The sequence below is a fragment of the Triticum aestivum genome, chromosome 7B (genome assembly GCF_018294505.1).
Source record: "Triticum aestivum cultivar Chinese Spring chromosome 7B, IWGSC CS RefSeq v2.1, whole genome shotgun sequence".
NCBI classification, from domain to species: Eukaryota; Viridiplantae; Streptophyta; class Magnoliopsida; order Poales; family Poaceae; genus Triticum; species Triticum aestivum.
This window is the reverse complement of record NC_057813.1, coordinates 699,288,577-699,313,045: the sequence shown is the minus strand read 5'-3', so window position 1 is coordinate 699,313,045 and position 24,469 is coordinate 699,288,577. Positions and strand designations below refer to the sequence as shown.

General features: G+C 45.6%; 1 pseudogene; it reads left to right on the top strand.

Moving 5' to 3' along the window:
- Nucleotides 1-18,644: 18,644 nt before the first annotated feature.
- LOC123157077 (BTB/POZ and MATH domain-containing protein 1-like) lies at nucleotides 18,645-19,698 on the top strand (annotated as a pseudogene).
- The last annotated feature ends 4,771 nt before the right edge of the window (nucleotides 19,699-24,469 follow it).

Here is a 24,469-nt window from a genome sequence, read left to right as displayed (position 1 = left end):
TTGATTTTTTTTCCGCTAAGTGAATGTGATCGGACCCTTCCCCCTCTATGCTAAACTCAACCCAGTCCGTTCATAAATTATTCATGTGCGTTCTATTTGAAACTCGTTCAAATTCTTCACTGTATCCTTGTCAGCTGAAGAAATTGCGAACGACACTTTAAAATATTCTTATCTGAAATTTTCGGCTTTTGCCGCTCAAACCGTTACGCATTCCACGGTATACTTATCTATTTACCCATGATCTCAGACGATCTCCAGTTCTTAGTACATGGGTGACACATGTCGCGCGAATGAGAAGGGTCAGGGGCACGTTCGTCCAAATTCTTCGGGCGAACAGTTATAAATACCCCCTCCCCTTCCTCATTGCTCTTTTACTCCGCTCGAACTCACTCCCTCGCTCGAGCTTCTCAAAACCTAGTGTCGCCTCTAACTCCATCGTCGCCGGTGAGGAAGAGCTTCACTGCCTCGACCTCGTCGCCATCGTACTCGCGCCGACCGTGGAAATCTTCCCTTCGCCGCCGCCGTAGACGTCTTCCTCCACCAAGTTAGGGCATGGAAGATCCGAGCCGACGAACATCCAAATCTACACTTCTAGTTTGTCATGTTCTTCATCAAGGGTAATTAAAAGTTACTTTTATCGCATTTATTCTATTGATGATATTCATCAAATCTTCAAAAGGTGTTTATTCTTCGATCTCCACACTCTAAACACCAAGCACAAATCTTTGGTTCTAGATTAGTTTCTCTAAGTGACGTTTTTCTTCATGATTCCTCAATTGTGTGAATCTCACAATGCGCACAACTCTGGAACCTAAGACAAAGAACGCTTAGTGAAATTCTTCAAGACACATCGGGTCAATTTCCTCAAACTTCATCAAATTTTACAAAACCTTCTGAGAACGCATATGACCTCTCCAAATTCTTCACACATATACTCTGTTCACAGGTACTCATGTCAGCTGCTGAATCATTAGGTTCTCATCAACTTAACTCATTTACAGCATTCCTCGAAGAAAAGCTGCATACTTCTTCCAAGAACTCAACTATGCAAATTCCTCAGCTGAAGAAAATGGCTGACGGTAAACATACTCAGAAAGGAGGAAAGAAGCTTGAAGTAAATACTGCCTTTGAGATCCCTGCGGACATCTATGCAGGGTACTGCACACCTGATGAGGCAAAATATGGCAAGGAAACAAAGAATGAGCGCAAAGTGCGCATTCAGAGAATTGAAAGGAGATGGGCAAGAGAGTGGAGGGAGTACAGATATGTTACTCCCAAATACATGAAGAAATTCGCTCTCAATCCTCCATGCTCAAGACCTCCTATGGCACCTGGCCAGCTAGCTGATCGAACAAGCCTTAAATGTGGTGAGGATTATGCTGATGAATGGGCCAGGCGGCAAGCAAAGTTGGCCAAGCAGGCCAAAGAAGCAGTGAAGAAATTCAATAAAGATTCTACTGCTGTCGCTGCCACTGCTGAAGCTTCTTCAAGTAAGAAGGCCATGCGTCAGAAGCCAACAAAGAAACCACCAAGTTCTTCTGCAATGCCCTCATGGCCAAGTTCTTCTGCAATGCCCTCACGACCAATTTCCTCGGTGCCACCGAGGCAAATTCCTCAAGCTACCCCAGTTCCTCAAGCTACACCAATTCCTCGAGCTTCAAAACCCTCAGCTCCTTTGGCAAAGTCCTCAGCACCGGTGCATCTCTCCACGTGCCAAAGGACCACTGGAATATCTATTGCCTCAGGAGCTTCAGTGAGTTCTTCTGCTCATCCTTCAACTACCGGTCCCACTCTGCTGAAGACGAAGGCCACTGATAGATGAGGCACTAGACCAAGTCCTCACCAGAAGCAGGTGGTCTTTCAAATTCCAACTAATAATGATGAGGCTGCTGATGATGAACTTGCAAATATCATCAAGGACAGACAACAACGGGCCTCTAGAGCCAAAGGAAGTGTTGTGCCCCTACTTTTGGATCTGAAGAAGATCCTCGATTTCATCGACCTCTGGCACCAGGACCCCAATGCTCCAATGCCAGATTTGGGCCTCACTCATGGACAAAGTCACGTTGTGACTGCGTTCATCACTAAAGAAAAATGGAAGTATGACCAAGCCAGGTCATTGAAGAAAATGCAGTACAAGAAGCAGCGCTACTTAAAGGACAATGTCCTCAGTCTTTCGCCTGAGCAGCTGCTTGCACTACAAGCTGAAATCAAGAAGCTCAGCGAAGATTTTGAAGCCTACAAGGCTGATTGGAAGGGCGCCAAGGTCCGATTCATCAAGCTGACGAACACATTCACTTCAAGTGTTGCCGCCCTTGTGCGCATTGAAGTCACTCCGGCTAAAGCATCTGCCCAAGCCACTGAACGAATTGCCAGCATTGCTGATGAATTTTAGGCTGCTGAAGAATCTGCAAGCACCAGGGCTGCTGAAGAAATCCCAGCCTCTAAAGAAACTGCCAGGGCCACCATTAGTGTTGCGCCTGAAGAAATTGTCAGGCTAGCTGAAGACTCTGTCGCTGTGCCTGAAGAAACTGCTCAAGACAGGCCAACTGCATCAGTTGTGCCTGAAGAAATTGATCCCACTGCCACTGCTCCACCCGCACCAACACCAATTCCGATTCTTCCTTCTACTCTGGAAGTGAAGAAAACAAAAGTTGCAGAGCATGCTGCTTTGAAGAAGAGGAAGGCATCAGCTGCATCAGAATCTTCGGCCCCCAAGAAGGCAAAGATTTTGACAAGTTCACTGGAGAATCCCATTGGTGATGTTCCTCTCGCAACCATGCCATCTATGGAACTTGTTCCTCATGGCGACGAATATCAGATTGCTGAAAAATCTGCAGAAGACGATCCCTCTACTGCTTCCACATAGCAGATGGATGGAGAATTTGAGGGTGAAGCTTTCACCTCATCACCTTAGATATCATCACCAACGCCACAGTTTACTGCTGAAGAGGCCGGCATTGAAGAAATGGAAGAGGATTTGGACATTAGCTGCACCACTCCCATGATGAATGATGATTTTTGGGAGAGTTAGCACCCCAACTCATCTCTGTTCACACCGATCCAACAAATTCCTCAGTCCTAGGCTCTGATAACCCACAAGTATAGGGGATCGCAACAGTTTTCGAGGGTAGAGTATTCAACCCAAATTTATTGATTCGACACAAGGGGAGCCAAAGAATATTCTCAAGTATTAGCAGCTGAGTTTTCAATTCAACCACACTTGGAAACTTAGTATCTGCAGCAAAGTGTTTAGTAGCAAAGTAATATGATAGTGGTGGTAACGGTAACAAAAGTAAAGACATCAAAAGTAATGTTTTTGGTATTTTGTAATGATTGTAACAGTAGCAACAGAAAAGTAAATAAGCGAGAACCAGTATATGGAAAACTCGTAGGCACTGGATTAGCGATGGATAATTATGTCAGATGCGGTTCGTCATGTAGTAGTCATAACATAGGGTGACACAGAACTAGCTCCAGTTCATCAATGTAATGTAGGCATGTATTCCGTATATAGTCATACGTGCTTATGGAAAAGAACTTGCATGACATCTTTTGTCCTACCCTCCCGTGGCAGCGGGGTCCTATTGAGAACTAAGGGATATTAAGGTCTCCTTTTAATAGAGTATCGGAACAAAGCATTAGCACATAGTGAATACATGAACTCCTCAAACTATGGTCATCACCGGGAGTGGTCCCGATTATTGTCACTTCGGGGTTGCCGGATCATAACACATAGTAGGTGACTATAGACTTGCAAGATAGGGTCTAGAACACACATATATTCATTAAAACATAATAGGTTTAGATCTGAAATCATGGCACTCGGGCCCTAGTGACAAGCATTAAGCATAGCAAAGCCATAGCAACATCAATCTCAAACCATAATGGATACTAGGGATCAAACCCTAACCAAACTAACTCGATTACATGATAAATCTAATCCAACCCATCACCGTCCAGCAAGCCTACGATGCAATTACTCACGCATGGCGGTGAGCATCATGAAATTGGTGATGGAGGATGGTTGATGATGACGACTCCGTATCGTAAAACGCGATGATTTCTTCTCTCTGATTTTTTTCTCCCCGAAAGCCAATATATGCAGTTGGAGTTGGCGTCGGAGGGCCACCAGGGGGGCCACGAGGTAGGGGGGTGCGCCCAAGGGGGGAGGGGCCACCCTCGTGAGCAGGGTGTGGGCCCGCTGGTCTTCATCTTTTGCGAGGATTTTTCTTTATTTTTTCTAAGGTGTTCCGTGGAGTTTCAGGACATTCCGAGAATTTTTATTTTCTGCACAAAAAACAACACCATGGCAGTTCTGCTGAAAACAGCGTCAGTCCGGGTTAGTTCCATTCAAATCATACAAGTTAGAGTCCAAAACAAGGGCAAAAGTGTTTGGAAAAGTAGATACGACGGAGACGTATCAACTCCCCCAAGCTTAAGCCCTTGCTTGTCCTCAAGCAATTAAGTTGACAAACTGAAAGAGAAAAATAAAAACTTTTACAAACTCTGTTTGCTCTTGTTGTTGTAAACATGAAAAGCCAGCATTCAAGTTTCAGCAATTATTATGAACTAACCATACTCGCAATGACACGTAGGTCTCACAATTGCTCATATCAATAGCATAATCAGCTAGCGAGCCATAATAGCAAAACTCGGATGACAACATTTTCTCAAAATAATCATAACATGATATAACAAAATGGTATCTCGCTAGCCCTTTCTGAGACCGCAAAACATAAGTGCAGAGCACCTTTAAAGATCAAGGACTGACTAAACATTGTAATTCATGGTAAAGGAGATCCAGTCAAGTCATACCCAATATAAACCAATAATAATGAAAGCAAACAACAGTGTGCTCTCCAGCGGGTGCTTTTTAATAAGAAGGGTGATGACTCAACATAAAAGTAAATGGATAGGCCCTTCGCAGAGGGAAGCAGGGATTTGTAGAGGTGCCAGAGCTCGGTTTTGAAATAGAGATACATTATATTTAGAGCGGCATACTTTCATTGTCAACATAACAACTAAAAGACGACGATATCTTCCATGCTAAACAGATTATAGGCGGTTCCCAAACAGAATGGTAAAATTTATACTCCCCTTCCACCACAAGCTTCAATCCATGGCTTGCTCAAAACAACGAGTGCCTCCAACATTCAACGGGTCCCAAGGGGTGTTTTGTTTGCAATTATTTTGATTTAGTTTGCACGAAGCATGGGACTGGGCATCCCGAATACCAGCCATTTTCTCGTGAATGAGGAGCGGAGTCCACTCCTCTTGAGAATAACCCGCCTAACACGGAAGATAAGGGCAGCTCTAGTTGACATATGACCTATTCGAGCATGCAAAACAGAATGTTTATTTGAAGGTTTAGAGTTTGGCACATACAAATTTACTTGGAACGGCAGGTAAATACCTCATATAGGTAGGTATAGTGGACTCATATGCAATAACTTTGGGGTTTAAGGAGTTTGGATGCACAAGCAGTATTCCCGCTTAGTACAGGTGAAGGCTAGCAAAAGACTGGGAAGCGACCAACTGAGAGAGCGATAACAGTCGTAAACATGCATTAAAATTAATTCACACCGAGTACAAGCATGAGTAGGATATAATCCACCATGAACATAAATATCGTGAAGGCTATGTTGATTTGATTCAACTACATGCGTGAACATGTGCCAAGTCGAGTCACTCAATACATTTAAAGGAGGATACCACCCCGTCATACCACATCATAATCATTCTAATAGCATGTTGGCACGCAAGGTAAACCATTATAACTCATAGCTAATCAAGCATGGCACAAGCAACTATAATCTCTAAATGTCATTGCAAATATGTTTACATCATAATAGCTAACTCAGGAACGATGAATCATCATATTTACAAAAACAAGAGAGGTCGACTTCATACCAGCTTTTCTCTTCCCAATAAGTCCATCATATATCATCATTATTGCCTTTCACTTGCACGACCGAACGGTGTGTATAATAATAAGAGTGCACGTGCATTGGACTAAGATGGAATCTGCAAGCATTCAACTCAAGAGAGAAGACAAGTAATATGGGCTCTAAGTTAAATAAACAATCATGCATATAAGAGCCACTAAGCATTTTCAATATGGTCTTCTCGACCCCCAAAGAAAGGAAAAGAAATAAAAATTATTTACACGGGAAAGCTCCCAACAAGTAAAAGAAGAACGGGAAATATTTTTGGGTTTTCTTTTTAATTCTACTACAAGCATGGAAAGTAAACTAACTATTTTTTTGGCTTTTCTTAAGGTTTATCAAACACACAAGAAGAAAGCCGGAAAAGAAATTTAAACTAGCATGGATATTACAGTGAAAAAGTATGAGCACCCACATCTAGCAATGAGTGTGTGTGTGAACATAGATGTAATGTCGGTGGGAATTACGTACTCCCCCAAGCTTAGGCTTTTGGCCTAAGTTGGTCTATTGCCAGGGATGGCTTGGCGGATACCCGTAGGTGAAGCTGGGGTCATACTGTGATGCAGCGGCTATCGTCGCCTGAGCTGTAGCATGGAGTCGAGCAGCCTCCACTCTCCTTTCGTACTCATCTGCCTCCTCTCTAGTAATAATATATCTTCTTTTTGCCTGTGAATCAAAGAAAGCAACATGGACTACACGACGTCTGTCAAAGATTAGTCGATACTGGAGAGGTGGTTCAGTCCTCTCGACAAACTGGTGGGAAACCATAGAATCAAAGTCTAAATAAGAAGGGGGTAATTCCATATCACCCTCACGAATGTCTATCTCAAGAAAATTAGCTAAGCAGGTTGCATAAATTCCTCCAAAGAAATATCCGCTATGTCTATTCTGATGCAACCTGCGAGCTACAATGGCTCCCATATGATAAGATTGGTCTCATAACACAGCACTCCTGAGAATACTGAGATCAGGGACAGACATGTGACATGCTTCATCCTTAGCATTTATGCATCTACCAATGAAGAGAGCAAAATAATGTATAGCAGGAAAGTGAATGCTCCCTATAGTAGCTTGCGTTAAATCTCTAGATTCCCCTACAGTTATTCTAGAAAGAAAGTCTCTATATTCAGATTTAGGGGGATCCCTGACATTACCCCAAGATGGAAGTTTGCAAGCAGAAGTAAAATCCTCTAAGTCCATGGTATAAGATTTGTCATAAAGGTCAAACATGACTGAAGGAGAATTACGCGAAGATGAAAACTCAAACCTCTTCACAAATGAACTTGTGAGATCATAATACTGGGGGAATTTGTCAGCTTCAAAGTCCTCAAGACCGGCGTTACTCAAATATGTGCTAAATTCTTCTTTGATTCCCACTTGGTTCATAAAATTTTCTGATGGCCATTCACAAGGCCTCACAGGAGCATCTCTTGGTGGTTCCTCGTCAGCATCACGTATTGCAAACCTGGGACCATGTTTCCTTGAAGGACAACCTTGGAACATCCTCCTAAGCATATTATTTCCTCTGAAAAATTTCTGAAATTTTTAGTAACTTCAAATAGAAGTGAACCAACTTCAATAAAATTGATAGTAACAACTCCCACAAGTGCCTAGAGGCTATATAAAGCATTGGAACTACTTGAAACCATATAAATTTGACATGCAAGCTCAAGAACATGGTCACCTATGCAGCATAAATTTGCAATGAATAAAGCACTAGAACAAAAACTAATTGGACCAATGGAGGAGTCACATACCAAGAACAATCTCCCCAAGCAGTTTTGCGAGAGGTGCTTTGAGCAAGGAGATCGAAAATCACAGCAACGGGGGCTGGAACTCATGCTTGAGTTGGTTTTTCGTGTTTGTGTGAGGCAGAGGAAGATGATGGGTGCAGGAATAAGTGGAGGAGGGCCACCGTGGACCCACGAGGCAGGGGGCGCGCCCAGGGGGTAGGGTGCGCCCTCCACCCTCGTGGCTAGGTGGCAGCTCCCCCCGTGGTAATTTTTGCACAGTAAATTCTTAAATATTCCCGAAAAAATCATATTAAATTGGCGTGGCATTCTGAGGACTTTTATTTTCGGGATATTTTTATATTACACAGATAAGTCAGGAAACAGACAGAAAAATGCTATCTTACTTTATTTCTACTAAATAACAGAAAATATAAAGAGGGTACAGAAGGTTGTGCTTCTAGTTTCATCCATCTCACGATCATCAAAATGAACCCACTAACAAGGTTGATCAAGTCTTGTTAACAAACTCATTCCGAATAATCATGGAACCGGAAAAAATTTGAATGACACTAAGTTACCTCAACGGGGATATGAAAATCCCCAACAATAAGAATATCATCCTTTTTCTTGACAGTAGGGAGAGGAAATTCGAAACCTCCAAATATAATCGATGGAACTTTTCCAATAGAGTTGATACTATAAACTTGAGGTTGTTTCCTTGGAAAATGTACCGTGTGCTCATTGCCATTAACATGAAAAGTGATATTGCCTTTGGTGCAGTCAATAATAGCCCCTGCAGTATTAAGGAAAGGTCTTCCAAGAATAATAGACATACTATCATCCTCGGGAATATCAAGAATAACAAAGTCCGTTAAAATAGTAACGTTTGCAACCACAACAGGCACATTCTCACAAATACCGACAGGTATAGCAGTTGATTTATCAGCCATTTGCAAAGATATTTCAGTAGGTGTCAACTTATTCAAGTCAAGTCTACGATATAAAGAGAGAGGCATAACACTAACACCGGCTCCAAGATCACATAAAGCAGTTTAACATAACTTCTTTTAATGGAGCATGGTATAGTAGGCACTCTGGGATCTCCAAGTTTCTTTGGTATTCCACCCTTAAAAGTGTAATTAGCAAGCATGGTGGAAATTTCAGCTTCCGGTATCTTTCTTTTATTAGTAATAATATCCTTCATATACTTAGCATAAGGATTTGTTTTGAGCACATCAGTTAATCGCATACGCAAAAAGATGGGTCTAATAATTTCAGCAAAGCGCTCAAAATCCTCATCATCCTTTTTCTTGGATGGTTTCGGAGGAAAAGGCATGGGTTTCTGAACCCATGGTTCCCTTTCTTTACCGTGTTTCCTAGCAACAAAATCTTTTTTATCATAACGTTGATTCTTTGATTGTGGGTTATCAAGATCAGCAGCAGGTTCAACTTCTACATCATTATTATTACTAGGTTGAGCATCAACATGAACATTATCATTAACATTATCATTAACATTATCACTAGGTTCATGTTTATCACCTGATTGTGTTTCAACATCAGAAATAGAGATATCATTTGGATTCTCAGGTGGTTCAGCAATAGGTTCACTAGAAGTTTGCAGAGTCCTATCATTTTTTTTTTCTTCCTTTTAGAAGAACTAGGTACATCGATATTCTTTCTCTGAGAATCTTGCTCGATTCTCTTAGGGTGGCCTTCAGGATATAAAGGTTCCTGAGTCATTCTACCAGTTCTAGTAGCCACTCTAACAGCATAATCATTTTTCTTACTAATCATTTCATCAAGCACTTCTTTCTGAGCTTTAAGTACTTGTTCTACTTGAGTGGTAACCATAGAAGCATGCTTGCTAACAAGTTTAAGTTCACCTCTAATATCAGCCATATAATCACCCAAGCGTTTAATCATAAAGGTATTCTGTTTTAATTGTCTACCAAAATAAGCATTAAAGTCGTCTTGCTTAAACATAAAGTCATCAAACTCATCCAAGCACTGGCTAGGAATTTTAGTAGGATGGACTTCAGCTTTATCATATCTATAGAGAGAATTTACCTTTACTACCTATGCGGGATATCGTGAGGTTCTTCATTAAATAAGTAATTGAGATAATATACTTCTTCAACAGGTGGTAAATTAAGACCATGTATTTCCTCAATAGGAGGTAAATTCTTAACATCTTCAGCTTTAATACCTTTTTCTTTCATACATTTCTTTGCCTCTTGCATATCTTCGGGACTGAGAAATAGAACACCTCTCTTCTTCGGAGTTGGTTTCGAAATAGGTTTTGTAATTGGCTCAGGAACTGGCTCAGGAGGTGGTTTAGGAGGTGCCCAATTATTTTCATTTGCCAACATATTATTCAATAGAATTTCAGCGTCATCCGGCGTTCTTTCCCTGAAAAGAGAACCAACACAACTATCCAGGTAATCTCTGGAAGCATCAGTTAGTCCATTATAAAAGATATCAAATATTTCAGGTTTCTTAAGAGGATGATGAGGCAAAGCATTAAGTAACTTAAGAAGCCTCCCCAAGCTTGTGGGAGACTCTCTTCTTCAATTTGCACAAAGTTGTATATTTCCCTCAAAGCAGCTTGTTTCTTATGAGCAGGGAAATATTTAGCAGAGAAGTAATAAATCATATCCTGGGGACTTTGCACACAACCAGAATCAAGAGAATTATACCATGTCTTAGCATCACCCTTTAATGAGAACGGAAATATCTTAAGTAAATAAAGGTAGCGCGATCTCTCATTATTAGTAAACAGGGCAGCTATATCATTTAACTTAGTAAGATGTGCCACAACAGTTTCAGATTCATAGCCATAAAAAGGATCAGATTCAACCAAAGTAATTATATCTGGATCAACAGAAAAATCATAATAATCCTGATCAGGAACAAAGATAGGTGAAGTAGCAAAAGCAGGGTCGGGTTTCATTCTACCTCTAAAAGATTCTTTACTCCATTTAACTAGCAACCTCTTAAGTTCCTGTCTATCCTGGCAAGCAAGAATAGCTGCAGAAGATTCAGCATCAACAAGATAACCCTCAGGAATAGCAGGCATAGGTTCATCATCACTAACATCATCGTGTTCAGGTTCAATAATTTCTCTTTCTCTAGACATAGCAATTTGCTCATCAAGAAATTCACCAAGTGGCACAGTAGTATCAATCATAGAAGTAGTTTCATCATAAGTATCATGCATAGCAGAAGTGGCATCATCAATAACATGCGACATATCAGAATCAATAGCAGTAGTAGGTTTAGATGGCAGTAGTAGGTTTAGATGGCAGTCCCTTACCTCCCCCTCGTAGTTGAGGGCAAAATAGTAGTTCGATCATCTTTCAAGTTCTTCATAGTGTCCAGCAGATATAAATCCCAAGTGACTCAAAGAATAGAGCTATGCTCCCCGGCAACGGCGCCAAAAAATAGTCTTGATAACCCACAAGTATAGGGGATCGCAACAGTTTTCGAGGGTAGAGTATTCAACCCAAATTTATTGATTCGACACAAGGGGAGCCAAAGAATATTCTCAAGTATTAGCAGCTGAGTTGTCAATTCAACCACACCTGGAAACTTAGTATCTGCAGCAAAGTGTTTAGTAGCAAAGTAATATGATAGTGGTGGTAACGGTAACAAAAGTAAAGACAGCAAAAGTAATGTTTTTGGTATTTTGTAGTGATTGTAACAGTAGCAACGGAAAAGTAAATAAGTGAGAACCAGTATATGGAAAACTCATAGGCACCGGATTAGCGATGAATAATTATGCCGGCTGCGGTTCGTCATGTAATAGTCATAACATAGGGTGACACAGAATTAGCTCCAGTTCATCAATGTAATGTAGGCATGTATTTCGTATATAGTCATACATGCTTATGGAAAAGAACTTGCATGACATCTTTTGTCCTACCCTTCCGTGGCAGCGGGGTCCCATTGGAAACTAAGGGATATTAAGGCCTCCTTTTAATAGATTACCGGAACAAAGCATTAGCACATAGTGAATACATGAACTCCTCAAACTATGGTCATCACCGGGAGTGGTCCTGATTATTGTCACTTCGGGGTTGCCGGATCATAACACATAGTAGGTGACTATAGACTTGCAAGATAGGATCTAGAACACACATATATTCATGAAAACATAATAGGTTCAGATCTGAAATCATGGCACTCGGGCCCTAGTGACGAGCATTAAGCATAGCAAAGTATAGCAACATCAATCTCAGAACATAATGGATACTAGGGATCAAACCCTAACAAAATTAACTCGATTACATGATAAATCTCATCCAACCCATCACCGTCCAGCAAGCCTACGATGCAATTACTCACGCACGACGGTGAGCATCATGAAATTGGTGATGGAGGATGGTTGATGATGACGACGGCGACGAATCCCCCTCTCCGGAGCCCCGAACGGACTCCAGAACAGCCCTCCCGAGAGAGAGTAGGGCTTGGCGGCGGCTCCGTATCGTAAAACGCGATGATTTCTTCTCTCTGATTTTTTTCTCCCCAAAAGCCAATATATGGAGTTGGAGTTGGCGTCGGAGGGCCACCAGGGGGCCCATGAGGTAGGGGGGCGCGCCCAGGGGGGCGCCCCCCCCCCCCACCTTCGTGAGCAGGGTGTGGGCCCCTGGTCTTCATCTTTTGCGAGGATTTTTCTTTATTTTTTCTAAGGTGTTCCATGGAGTTTCGGGACATTCCGAGAATTTTTATTTTCTGCACAAGAAACAACACCATGGCAGTTCTGCTGAAAGCAGCGTCACTCCGGGTTAGTTCCATTCAAATCATACAAGTTAGAGTCCAAAACAAGGGCAAACGTGTTTGGAAAAGTAGATACGACGGAGACGTATCAGGCTCCAACTGAAGTTCTCATGGGTTCTGAAGAAATTCATGCCACCCCTTCCATTCCTGAAGAGATTCCAGCCACTAGTGCTGATGAACATGTTGCTGAAGAAATGGAGGCCCAGGCTGCTACTGAAGCAAAAGATGAAATTCCTCTGCCTGCGGCTCCTGAAGTTGAAGTCCCAGAAGTTATTCTTCAAATCACCGATACTCCTCAGCCACAGCCGAAGAATCCATTCTCCAAGACTCCAAAGTTCAAGGCTGATGCCTTCTTCAATGAGCATGTATTCTTCACTGAATATAATCCATATGATTCTGCTTGTCTGAGGAGAAAGCGATTCTGGACTGCCAGCCAGGCAAACTTCTATTCTTCAATGCTATTCAACAAAGACAAGGTCTTCGATCATGAGCATATTCCTCACTTGGATACGGAATCACTGCCTTGCTTTAGGCCAGTCCTCGCTGCCATTCATGATGCTGGCCTGCTCAATTTCTGCACTGATATATGCGATTGGAATGAAGAACTTATTCTTCAATTGTACGCGACGCTGCACATCACAGGAAATGCTGAAGATGTGAACTCGTGGGTGTTGGACTCGATGACAGAAAACACTCACTACAAGGCACCGGCAACTGAATTGCTTCGTGCCATGCCAGTCAGTCCTCCCCCAGAAGGTGCGCGTCTGATATATTTTGAAACTGAGTTGCCCGATCATTTCATGCAAGTGTTGATGAAGCCACTGAAGCCTGGACAAGCTTCAAGGACCAAATTCCTTGTGAAGGAATTGCAGTATGTGCCGAGGACAGTATATCGTATTCTGATGAAGACTTTGTGTCCAATCAAGGGCCACGACTCAAATGATGAGGAAGTCGTTGGCATCATGAAGAATCTGCTGTTCAACATCATGCATGGTATTCCCATGAATTATCATGATTTCATCATGAGGACTCTGGCAAATGTTGCTATGTCCCCATTTGAGATGAAAGCCTTACGCTCCCTGGATCATGAGATTCCTCAGAACAAGGTCTTCACTCAATTACAAAGCTGATACGCTCAACCATGGCAGCTTCTTGCCCCCGATTTAAGTCCTCAAACGGACATTTTCCTCAGATGATGAGAAGGGCAAGGCCACTGCTTTCATTGATGAGGGCATTCGTCCATTGGATGGACAGTTCCGCAAAGCTGCTTCATACTCCACCAATGATGATTCTGCCACTCATGATTCTGCCACAAATGCTTCAAAGCAAAGTCCTCAGGCAATAGCTCCAAGGGTGATGACTGATCGTGAGCTTCTTCTCAGTCTTCATCAGAAGGTGGATCGCAATCACAAATGGGTGAAACGCCAGTTTGGTTCAATTCTTCACAATATGACTGCCACTTATAATTCAGTGAAGAAGAACCATTACTACCTCAATGAAATGTTCGATCACACCTGGGCTATATTATCTCACCTTTACAATGAAGAGGATCTCAAGTAGATGGGTTTCAAGAAGGACTTCGACTGGGCTAAGCCTCCACCGAAGAAATTCAAGAAGGTCGAAGTTCCTCCTCTGGTGCCCAGTTCATATTCCTCGTCCTGCGAAACTGATGAAAATGAAGATCTAAACGACACTGAGGCAGGCCCTACTCCAACCGACGAACCCAACAACGCCGGCGCTCCTCCATCGACTTCGTGAAGAAATTCTTCAGGGGTGTTAGTCCTCACTTTTCCTCCCTTTTGGTCAATTGATGACAAAGGGGGAGAAATTTGAGTTAGTCTTCAAGTGGGTCTATTTATGTTGCAACTCTCCCTCTTCTGAAGCTTTTGTTGATCAAGTTGTAAACTTAAGTCTGATGGTGACCTGATACTTTTTCTCTGTTTTTCTGCATGCTATTTCCTCATTAACCTATGCACGCAAGTTGAATTACATCAGTCGCCATATTTCATCATGCATTTCAAATTCTTCATTCTATATGTTAAATGCGTGTATGAATTACAAGATATAGGGGGAGATCTCCATGATTCTACTCTTCAAGTGTGCATTGCTTCAAAAGCAAAATCCTCACTATGCACATCTTCAGGGGGAGTACTTCTATATCTTGCAATCAAATTCCTCATTTTTGAGTACTTTCAATTCATATGTTTATCCCCGTTGAAAACTTAACCTATATTGTCATCAACCACCAAAAAGGGGGAGATTGTAAGTGTATCTAGTGCCCCTTAGTGATTTTGGTGTATTGAAGACTTATAGGTTAAGGGACTAATATGTTTGTGAGTGTACACAGGCTCTATAAGTCGATGAGGAGTTTGATATTTACAGTGAAAGTCAACCCCTAAAAATGAATGTCTTCGACTGAAGACTTTGGTTCTCCTGAAGACCTTGAAAGTGAAGAAATTGGTACGACCATGAAGACTCGATATTCATGTGAGGAATCTGAAGCGTGAAGCTTTTTGTTTTCGTAGTTTCATTTTCTCTTTCTTGAGTCATAGGAAACACCGTACTGTTAAAGGGGGTCGAGGTAATACTAAGGAAACATATTTCCAAGTGATGCTCATCTCAAAATCCTACACCTACCAAATCCTTGGAGTAAAGCCATTGGAAATCTCATATCAGTTCAGTCAATTTCTTCAGTGACAGAGACGAAGATCTTCTGGTCTCTGAGAAATTTGTTCTGACTGAGGAGTTAGGAATTCGCCAGTGTGAATTGCCTACACCGTGAGGAACATGATAGCCCTAAGGAATTCGAACCTCAAAATATCCGACCATTGATGAGCCACGCGCCAGCTGTCCCAAAATATCCTACCACCTAACGGTCATATATGCCAAGGGAATTTATGTCTTATCATGTCGGGCTGCTCCCTAGGCTATAAATAGCCGCCCCCTACAACCACTAGCTGGTTGGCTGCTCCGAGAGAAACTGACACTTTTCATTTGAGAGCATCCCATCCTCCGAGGACTTTGTGCAAAAATCATCAAGTGAGGAAAACCCAAACCTACAAACCCCAAAGTGATTGAGCATCACTGAAGAGATTGTTCCTGTGTGGAACCGATGCTTGTTACCTTGAGGACTGTGTATCCTCCAGATGGTTAGGCGTCATGGTCTGAGCATCCAAGAGGAATTGTTGATTGCCGAGTGACCTATTCTGTGAAGGTTTGGAACTCACATGTGAAGACTTACCACCACTGTTGGGCGAGGTCTGTGCGATCTTAGCTCAAGGAGAATACGGTGAGGACTGTGTGTCCAGGACTGTGTATCCTCGAGTTTAAATACTCAGCCGCTCCAACCAGACGTACAATTGTCACAGCAGTTGGAACTGGTCTACCAAATCATTGTCTTCACCAAGCCAACTGGTCCTATTTCCTCAACCCTTTCATTTACTCAGTTATGTGTTGATGTACCTGATCATTACTGCTTGAAGACACTGACTGAAGACTTTCTTTATTTCCTCAATCTTATTTCTTCAGTCTGTTTGTCTTCATCCTGCTTATCATGTGTTTACGCTTTTTGTACTCAGTGCTTGTCTTTCATTTCATCATGTTAACTATGTTGTTACTCTGTTTTGCTTATACCTGAGTACTTATTCCGCTGCAAGTAGTTCTTCGCTTAGGAATTTCCTCACCTTGAAATTCCTCAGTGAAGATTTCTTAAAAATCGCCTATTCACCCCCCCCCCCCCCTCTAGTCGACGTAACGCACTTTCACCTTTTCTTTGAATTTCTTCACAAAATTTGCAGCAAGTTGACGCATGCATTCCCTATGCTCTACTCCAAGGAACACATTGTCCATGGCCACTTCTAAACCTTTGCAGGCATCTGTATGAATTACCAACCTATTGGGATGTGCAATAGTCCGGCGCAGATTATGCAAAAACCAAGTCCAACTCTCCTCAGACTCTGTCTCTAGCACACCGTACGCAACTGTAAATACAAAACCGTGTGCATCAACTGCAGAAGCTGTTACTAACTGTCCTTTAAACCTCCTTGTGAGAAAAGTAGCATCAATAGCCAAATAAGTCCTCCAGCCTGCCAAAAAACCCCGGCGACAAGCCTCAAAGCAGACAAAAACCCTCCTAAAGCATTCCTTCGTGTTGGTCACTCCCCTGAATGTGTACTCCACGGTGTGGTGGTCAATATCTACAATATTACCTGGGCTGGTCCTCTCCACTTCACCTTTGAATGCATACAACAATTGAAAACTTTCCTGCCAATTACCATAAATAGAATGCATAGCATGTTGTTTACCATTGAACGACCTCATGTATGATAAATCTATCTTGAACTTGTCTTTGATGTTCTTCTGCAATTCCTTTGGACCCACTTGCTGGTTTTCTTTCACCCACTTCTTTACTTCTTCTGCCACCCATCTTGACTTGGCTCTACTGATTGTATCCTTCCTAAGGGTTGATTCCTGGCATGTGTGCTTAAAAGGGTTCCCTTTGACCGGAACATTCATGATATTTCGCATTTTAGATGCCAGCATCCTCCATGGACAACCCTCAGTTGGACAGTGCACTCTGTAACGTACTTCATTGCCCTTGTCAACTTTGAAAGTACGTTCTACCTTGATGCAGTAGGTCACAAGTGCATTTCTACACTTAGTCATGGATGCAAAAACGGTACCTTCTTCCATATGAGGGTTCAAAGGGTCACATTCACCAACTGCAAGGTCTTCGTCCTCATCTGCCGTGTCATCATCCACACGGACTGCATTCTGAGCGTCATCTTGGTTTTCAGCCTGAGGTGCCCATCGTAAATTTTGAATAACATCAAAATATAGCTTCTCTTCATCAACCCCAGAATTATAGGAATCAGGCTCCGCTTCAAGGGGGACCCTACTGCCGGTGCCCACGCTTGTCGAGCCAGCACGTCGTCGTGCACCAACTAAACTGTTCTGGCTAGAGCTGCCATTACGACAACTTGGTTCTCCCCGAGATGTTGCACCAACCATCCTAGGTCCAAACGCCTGCTCAATCACATCAATTTGCAGCCTCACATGAAAATTCTCTTTCTCCTTATGCCGAGAAAATATGATAACCAACTCTTCATCGTTACTAACTATCACCCATTCCTTTTCCCCATCGTAGTATTTGCATTCCACTTCATCAAGCAAACCCCAAGGATATTGGCTACAAATTACCTCCCCAAATTGTCTGAAACTCCAATTACATGCCATTGGCAACCGATAATCGAAACCTCCTTGGAATTTCTTCTTATTCTTTGCATTCAACATGTACCTATCCCTTCTAATGTGAACCAAGAAAGCACACCGCAACTCCATCCTAACCGACGAAAAAAGAGACGCAATCAGGACACTAACCGGGCAAACCAACTCGAATCGACTAATAAAATGCACAATTAAGCTCAATATAAACAGGAGGCGTGACATACCCCTCGGGAACCCAGTCGTGGACGCGGCGGATCTCTAGCCCGATGATGCCTGCCTCGCCAAATACTTCGGGGTCGCTGCTACTCGCCATTTTGCCCTGGGGTTCACCCTCGTGCTTCAAACAGCTCCACCAGCCCCCCACCTATCACTGCTCCGACCGGGCGCACGGAAGGAGGCCGCGCCGTGGGTCGAGCAGGTGGCGAGCGCCCCACCCATGGCGTAGTAGGAAGGTGGCGGGCGAAGCAGCTAGGGGTGGAGAAGGATGGCCGCGGCCGCGGCTGCGGCAGCGCAGCTGGCGGCGCAGGTGCTGGCGGCGGCGGCATAGGACGGCCGGCCGGCGGACGGGCGAGAGTGCGCGCCTCGAGTGGCCGGTTATTAGAACCCTAGGATTGATTTGGGGATTTTTTGCACGGTCCCACATGTCAGCTCCGAACCCACGTCCACGCAGTCCCACGTGTAAGCTCCGGACCCAGTACCACTAACGTTGGCGGATGGAAGGGACTAAAATCTGGCTGTTTGGCCTCGTCATAGTAGCTGCGCATGGACTAAGGGCAAAACTGAGCACAATTGGCAACCGAGGAAAAAACTGAACACATGGACACCACTGAGGGCAAAAGGATAATTAACCCATATAAAAAAACCTTCCACGTCAAACCCTCGCAAGACCTCCTCCCCGTCTCCCGAACTGCATGGCTGCCGCCACCACGTTTAGTTTCTGCCTGCATAACGACCCGGAATGGTGGCGTCTCAGAGCTCACGAACGACGACTTCGACCTGTGCCATGAAGACTGCACACGGGAGGCACTTTTTCAGAATCACAGGGTACAGCCTGCACAATGGCATCGGCGTCAGCGAGCGCATCGAGTCCGCTACCTTCACCGTCGGCGGCTACGAATGGCGACTCAGCTATTACCCGGACGGTAACAATGAGGAATACAAAGACTGGGTGTCGGTTTTCCTCGATCTCAAGACTGAGGACACCGAGGTCAGGGCGTTCTTCGATCTGAGGCTTGTTGACCAGGCTACACAGCAGGCGCCGCCTCCTTTTACAGTGCCAAACCCTAGCGAGATAACCTTGTTTGACTCTGATGCTCCGTCCTGGGGTTATCGCCAATTCAGGAAGAAGAGGAAGCTCAAAAAGTATATCCTGGACGATGCCCTTCTCATTGAGTACAGTCTTACTATGATCAACTTCAAGGAGGCACTGGTGGCGGAGACGATGATGAAATACGAGGACCAAGTTCTGCGGTCAGACTTGCTGGACAATCTTCGCAATTTGCTAGAGACACAAGAGGTAGCTGATGTGTCCTTCATAGTCAACGGGGAGGTTTTCCGGGCACATAAGGTCATCCTCGCAATGCGGTCTCCGGTATTCAAGGCAGAGTTCTACGGGCAGATGAGCAACGAGTGTAAGCGGAGTCTAGCCATTGAAGATATGCAGCCTGCTGTTTTCAAAGCATTGCTCCACTTCATCTACACGGATTCGTTCCCCCAATGGATGACCTCAATGATGAGGAGTATGAAGAGATGGTTAAGAATCTACTTGTTGCTGCAGACAGATATGCCATTGAAAGGATGAAGCTCATGTGCGAGAGCAAGCTTTGCGATACTCTTCTTGCCGAGAATGTGACCACCAGATTAGCCCTAGCCGACCAGCATCATTGCAGCATGCTCAAATATGCTTGCATTGAATTTATCAGCTCTTCAAAGGGTATGAGCGTCTGAAAAGGACATGCCCTATTATCTGTGCAGATATATTGGAGAAAGCAGCCGAGGCGCGCAAAATTTAGTACGCTGGCTGTGAATTAACGTCAGGTAGTTACTTGAGTTGAGACCACTATAGTAACCTAAGATTAGTTTGTCTAGTATTTCTTAAGTTCTCAGAGATGTTTTAGAGAAGGGTAAATTTCGCAAAAATGTGTGCCTTCGACCCGAGCCACCCTATATATGAACTATGCTAGATCAGTAAAAAATTGTAATATGTCTTGCTCCGTTGACTAGCAGTCTGTACACTATTTCAGTTTTTCCCTTTACGTGCTCATTTCATTTGTCAAAGCACAAATAATCAGCTAACGCTACACTGTTATGAAATGTGTTGAAACATTAGCAACTGGAAGTACCATAGCAACTATGAAAAGAAATATATTGTGCAAAAAATTAATATAGTGCAGGTACTAATTGTGCACTATTCTCGAAGAAAAAGTGAGCTGTTGAATGTTGAAACAGAACCTGTGCAGGTTCCGAATCTAGTTTGTACAGTCATTCTATGCAGGTACTGAATCTAGTTTTCTCTGCTAGAATTCCGTATTTTTAAGCCAAATAACTTCAAGAAAAAGGACATTATTTGGACCTCATTATTGTTAACCTATAAATAACTTATGAAGACACCATTCGAACTTGATAATCTGTTGTACTTCAGTTCTTGCCCTCTATCTGATATTTTCTGCAACCTATTCCTTCAAGCTTGGGTGATGAAAGAAAGAATATATTTGCCTTGAGCTTGGATGCGAAGTTGCAATATGCTTAGTTCTGTCCAAGGGATGTTTAGGGCATCTCCAAGCACAAACATCAAGTTGCCCTGCCTATCTATCTATGGATACATCGGAAATTGTGAGGGCATCAATTTACCATGGTACCAACTCGAAACAGGCTTTCGCCCCGCTTTATTAATAAAGCAACAACCGAAGAAGTACACGCGTGGCTGAACGATACAAGATGGTGTAGCCCCCTTGCAAAGCCGATCCTGAGAGATCTGACACATGCAGAATGCACACGCCTATGCTAGCAGCAACGAGCACTGGAAGAACTAACCACCCTCACGCTACGACCTAACAGATCTAAGTTCCATGACAACACCCTCAAGAGGGAGAACGGCGCAAAGCGTCAACACTGCCGAGCCCATAGTAGACAAAGGTCTTCACCTGGAGCTCTGACACGGATAGAAGATCCACGAAGACGTCTTCAAGAAGAGCGTGGCACCCTCGGGTGTCGCCGTCATCGGCGCCAGGGCACGGAGCTTTTACTCGGCATCTCACCCGTGCCACCACAAGACCACCAGGAAGAGCACGATGATGTCAGATCCCCAGATCCGGATCAGGACGCCGACCCATCGACAGAGAGGACACGTCCGAGCTACCGGTTGCAACACCTCTGGTTGCCCACACAACCCATTAGGGGAGCCACCACCGCTGCAATGATGCCCGTCGAAGAGCAACCATGCAGACCGCCATCCGGGGCCACTGCCCCGTCGTCCATGTCGCGAGCTACCGAGCACCGCCCACATCACACAACCCACTCAACCACGGAAGGAAGAGCCACATCACTCCATCTATATACTCCTAGCCCAGCATCAGTCCCCGAGTCTGGGTAGACGTTGTCACCGTAGGAGGCATCCACACATGCGTCCCCAGGCAATACCCAGTGGACTTGGGGGGAGGGGGGCATGACTCCGAGAATTCCCCGACCGCCGGCGACTAGCCCCGAGCCCATGGCCAGGCGAGCTCACTTGACGCCATGTCCATGCTCACCGGCGCTGATCCAGGCACCGACGCAATGCTAACACGACCACCACCACCGAGCATCACCCGGACAATGCCTACCCCACCTAGTCGGCGCAAAATCTCCGACTCACCATGGACCCAAAGTTGTCACGCCCGAGCACGAGCCCCAAGTCATCGCCATCTCGAAACAAAAGCAACCCAAGCGCCTTCGGTTCCGACCCAGGAGAAGGTGTGGTACTACCACCACCAGCACCTCGTTACCGACGCCAAATCGCCACCGCCAAGAATGCCACGAGCGTACCGCAACCCGAGCAACAACCTATGGCCACCGCCGGACCTCCACGCCACTACCAGAGCAAAGGGCCCCAAACAACCAGCCACCAACATCTCCTAGGCAGATGGGACGAGGTAGAACCGAACCATGATGCGGCCGGTGTTGCCGGAGGGGCAGCCACCGGCACTTGCCAGATCTGGCAACTCCATATCCAGGCGAGGCCCGCCCAGGGCAACTAGGCACCTAGGCGCGGAGCAGCACGACGGTAGCTGCAACAACTAGTTACCCTCCAGTCAGGGCCCATCGGCGCCCGCTCCGCGAGCCGACAAGGAGATTCACCTGCTCCCGCTCCCGCTCCAGCTCCGCTGTCGATGAGGGCTCCAGCACGAGACAGGAGCTTAGACGAGCTCCCTCCAGCTCCCCGTGCTGCCAGTTGGCTCCACAGTGCCAGATCCGTGCGAATCTGCCCTGAAACCCTTCGGCGCACCACCACCTGTGACTAGACGACCAAGCAGTCGCTGCACCACGCCCATGTCCAAGCCGCCACTTCACCACCACCAAATGACCACGACGCCGGCCCGCACCACCGTTGCCGTGCCGCGCCGCTGAGCCCCGCTGAAGCCGAGCGCCGCCATGCAAGAATGTCGTCAAGTGATGGCCCCCTACGGGCAGAGTATAAGGGGAGGCCCCGTCGCCGCCGCGGAGACCGGGCCCGTCAACACCTGCCGGCGGCGGCGGGGGATGGAGGGATGGAAGCGGGGTACGAGGGAGCGGCGACTAGAATTCCCTCCCCTTCGCTCACGGGAGTAACGTGGGAGGATGCAAATGATATTAGGCATCCACCAAGAAAATACTCCTACATCAGATAGGACAGTGGTATCCCCGTCGGACCAACTACCAAGGGTCCTCCTTATTTGTCCACTTTATTGGTCGCGCATTCTATCAAATATGTGGTGTGCCTCCTAGGGATGACAAAACCAACGTGGAGAGATACAGAGGAACACCAAGTCTGTGAGTGAATTGCAGAAAACATCGACATTGAAGGCTAGGGTTGCGCGAACCACAATTCTACAGTTTTGTGCCAAAAACCACTAATTTCGAGGCTAATTTTTTGCAAAAAACACTAGTTGGCGGCTTTGGTCATTTTGATGACGATTATGACATGTGGGTCCCGCTTTTGCCGACGTGGCATAACGGTTCATAGGCGACGCTGTTAGACGGAGGATTTTACATCAATACCCTTCTTGTAAAAATTTAAAAGCAATCAAGCCCCTGCCTCCTCATCTGTCCTCTCCGGAGGCCGACGTGCCATGGGCACCGGAGGGCCGGCTTCCCCACAGGAGCAACAGCTGCCGCGGGTGCCAGAGGGCCGGCTGCCCAAGCCTTCCTCCAGCTCTGTCGCGCGCGCTGCCAGCTCCACCCTCCCTGCTCGCCGTCTCTGTCTCCGACCACGGCGGCGCCTTTGCCCAGGCGCTGCTGCAGTTCCGGCCAGAGCAACAACAGGTCCAGGTCGCGAAGAAGTCGGCGAAGCAGCGGCAGACGGCGGGGAGCGACGGGAGGGAGACTCGGGGCACGCGGCGGAGATGGGGACTGCAACGGGGACAGAGATATGGCGGTCAGGGTCGACGGGGATGCAGGCCTTGACGAGCCACGAGATGCTGTGGGTGTGGCAGTTGTCCTCGGCCATGACAGTGGCCTTGGGAGTCGGAGTGAATCGGGTTCGCGCTGCTACATTAGCTGAGGCTTAGTACTACTACGAGGCCATGGCTGGACCGTCAATGTTCAGGCGTGGATTTGGGCGGCCGTGAGCGACGCATGCTATTTTAGAGAGAGAAGAAGGAGAACCGGCCACAGTGGAGCACTGCGTCCGCCCCGCTGCAAGCACCCACATGAGCGCCGCCGGCGTTGACGACAGAGACACGCGCGGGAGGTCAGCGGCCTGTACATGCAATGGGGCTTATTGCGTTTTTCTTTTTGATTGAAGGGTCTCTATGTAAAAAGTAGGGACTGTTTTGTGAATTTTAGAACAAAGCCCATCTAACGCCGTCTCGCGCGAATAGTTACGCCACGTCGGCAAAAGTGGGACCCACATGTCATAATCGTCATCAAAATGAGCAAAGCCGCCAACTAGTGTTTTTTGTAAAAAATTAGCCTCGGAATTAGTGATTTTTGGCACAAAACTGTAGAATTGTGATTTCCGCAACCCTAGCCTTTAATGTCGATGTTTTCTGCAATTCACTCCCAAAGTCTGCCAGGCAGTGCATGCCACAATGCCCCCGTATTGCCCGCTCTCCTTGGCGATGCACCATCTCCACACCGGAGAACACATGCAGCACGTGCACACACACACACACAGGAGCATGCATAGAACACGCAGCCCGCTCAGCACAGTACACACAAGAACACAAGACACACTCAGGTATATATTCTATCTCCCTGGTGTAATGCCAGGCGAAGCTCCAGCCATCTCATTCTCCTTCAACTGCTCCAATGTGCGACAGAACATTAGCTAGCTTTGGTACTAGCTACCTCACCCTGCGCAAATCCGTCACCTTGGAGGAGGCCACACTAGCTTACGATGCCGAGATCCGCCGCCTGCCCCACAACATAACCTGCCCCTGGATGGCCGAGATCCGCTCGCCCCACAACCACACCCACCTCAGGCTCAATTTTCTCGGGCTCGGATGCGGAGGTGAGCACCTTGATTCGCCGCTCCATGCAGTGATCAACGCCAAGCTCCACTACAAGGACCACACGAGTGTTCTCAGAGACGGGAATTGCACGAAT